General features: G+C 54.1%; 1 pseudogene across 1 annotated transcript; it reads left to right on the plus strand.

The window, feature by feature from the left end:
* Positions 1 to 668: 668 nt before the first annotated feature.
* Positions 669 to 2,190, plus strand: LOC108536270 (somatotropin-like; annotated as a pseudogene). The gene is made up of 4 exons (XR_001887470.1): positions 669 to 678; positions 1,333 to 1,447; positions 1,539 to 1,703; positions 1,955 to 2,190. The product of XR_001887470.1 is annotated as a somatotropin-like (transcript).
* Positions 2,191 to 2,735: the final 545 nt, after the last annotated feature.

Consider the following 2,735-nt stretch of genomic DNA (forward strand, 5'->3'; position numbering starts at 1 on the left):
GCGCCCCCCCCCCCGCCCCCCAAGGCTCAGGGAAAGGGGAGAGCAAAGTGGGGAGTTGGTTCCCTCTAGTGGTCAGTGTTAGTACTGCATCCAGCTGCCTCAGGCGAGCCCAGGAGGAGTCAGCAAAAGTGGAATTCAGGACTGAATCGTGCCCGGAATCCCCACAATCTATTGGCTGTTTGGCCCCTTTTCGCAACACACTGGGTTGAGGGGAACCATGCGGGGTGGAAGAAAGGGATAGGATAGAGTGTGGGATGTGGTCTGTAGGGGTCTCAAGGACGGGCTGTACTGATATCCTTCCCGCGTTCAGGTTGGCCACCACGGCATGCTGCCAGAGGGCACCCACCTGCTCCTTAAAGAGAGGACAAGTTGGGTGGTATCTCTGGCTGACACTCTGTGCACAGCCCTCACAATGCTGGTGATAGTGGGAAGGGAAAGATGACAAGCCAGGGGCATGATCCCAGCATGTGTGGGAGGAGCTTCTAAATTAGCCATTAGCACAGGCACGTCAGTGGCCCCATCTATAAACGTACAGAGAAACAGGTGGGGTCAAGCAGCGAGAGATAAGGGGCCAGGGTATAAAAGGGCCCAAAGGAGACCAGCTCCAGGATCCCAAGGCCCAACTCACCGAACCACTCAGGGTCCTGTGGACAGCTCTCCTAGCTGCAATGGCTGCTGGTAAGCGCCCCTAAAATCCATTTCGGCACGATGTGTACCGAAGGAAGAGGCGGCGCCCTGTAGATGGGACGGGGCACTAACCCTCAGGTTTCGGGCTTCTGAATGTGAGTATCACCATCTAAGCCCAGATATGTGGCCAATCTCACAATGTTCCTGGTCCCTGGAGGGGTGGCGAGAGAGGAAAACAAAAAAACAGCTCCTGGGCCAGGGACAGTGCTGGACTCTTGCTCTCTGCCTCCTCCGTTGCCCTCCGGTTTCTCCCCAGGCTCCCGGACGTCCCTGCTCTTGGCTTTTGCCCTGCTCTGCCTGCCATGGCTTTAAGAGGCTGGTGACGTTCAAACCGTTCCCTTATCCAGGCTTTTGACAACGCTATGATCCATGCCTATCGCCTGCACCGGCTGGCCTTTGACACCTACCAGGAGTTTGTAAGCTCTTGGGGAATGGGTGTGCGTCTGGGGTGGCAAGAAGAGGTGACTGTCCCCCCGCTGGGAAGTCATGGGAGGAGACTAAGGAGCTCAGGGTTGTTTTCTGAAGCGAAAATGCAGGAAGATGAGCATATGCTGAGTGAGGTTCCCAGAAAAGTAACAGTGGGAGCTGGTCTCCAGCTTAGAAACCGGCGGTCTTTCTTGGTGGGGGGATCCTCCTCCTAGGAAGAAGCCTATATCCCAAAGCAACAGAAATATTCATTCCTGCGGAACCCCAGACCTCCCTCTGCTTCTCAGAGTCTATTCCCACACCCTCCAACATGGAGGAAACACAGCAGAAATCCGTGAGTGGATACCTTCTCCCCAAGGCGGGGATGGGGAGGCCTGTGGTCAGAGCCCCGGGCAGCACAGCCACTGCCGATCCTTCCCCTGCAGAACCTAGAGCTACTCCACATCTCTGTGCTGCTCATCCAGTCCTGGCTGGAGCCCATGCAGTTCCTCAGGAGTGTGTTTGCCAACAGGCAGGTGTATGGCACCTCGGACAGCGACGTCTATGACCTCCTAAAACACCTAGAGGAAGGCATCCAAACGCTGATGGTGGTGAAGGTGCTACCAGGGGTCCCCAATCCTGGAACCCCACTGGCTTTGAGGACTGGGGAGACAAACACTGCCTCCCTCTTTTAGCAGTCAGGCCCTGACCCAAGATAATTCGCCTTAGTCTTCATTACCCCTGGTGAATCCTCCAGGTCTTTCTCTACACCCTGAAGGGGAGGGAGGAAAATGAATGAATGAGAGAGGCAGAGAACAGTGACCAAGCCCTTGGCCTCTCCTTCTCTTCCTTCACTTTGCAGAGGCTGGAAGACCACTGCCCCGGACTGGGCAGATCTTCAAGCAGACCTACAGCAAGTTTGACACAAACTCGCACAATGATGACGCACTGTTCAAGAACTACGGGCTGCTCCACTGCTTCAGGAAGGACATGGACAAGGTTGAGGCATTCTTGCGCATGGTGCAGTGCCGCTCTGTGGAGGGCAGCTGTGGCTTCTAGGTGCCTGCATGGCATCCTGTGACCCCTTCCCAGTGCCTCTCCTGGCCCCGGAAGGTGCCACTCCAGTGCCCACCAGCCATGTCCTAATAAAATTAAGTTGTATCATTTTGTCTGACTAGGTGTCCTTCTATAATATTATGGGGTGGAAGGTGGTGGTGTGAAGCAAGGGGCAGCTTGGGAAGACGACCTGTAGGGCCTGCAGTGTCTATTGGGAACCAGGCCACTGAAATATAAGAGACTTGGTTGTTCCTGTGCCATAAGAAAGCTGACACATCACTGTAGTCTGTTACTCACTAAGGCCATTCCACCAGGTCAGTGGTCCCAGCTTACTGGTCATAGCTCACTGGTCATCCCAGAGATGACTTGAAGGCATTTCTTCCTCCCCCACCTTTACCAGCAACACCAAACCTGGCCCCCCAGGAGTGAGAAGAAAGGAAAACAAGATGGGCTATTAAGTACAGAGGCAAAAGCTTCCCAACAGGTGAGGAAATAATGTCATAGAATTACTTGTGTGCAGAACAGCTTTAAGATCAATATTCCTCAAGCCCAACTACTCTTGGGAAATGAGAACAATGCAAAAATGA

Source organism: Rhinopithecus bieti, unplaced genomic scaffold, assembly GCF_001698545.2.
Source record: "Rhinopithecus bieti isolate Rb0 unplaced genomic scaffold, ASM169854v2 scaffold_12928, whole genome shotgun sequence".
Classification (NCBI taxonomy): domain Eukaryota; kingdom Metazoa; phylum Chordata; class Mammalia; order Primates; family Cercopithecidae; genus Rhinopithecus; species Rhinopithecus bieti.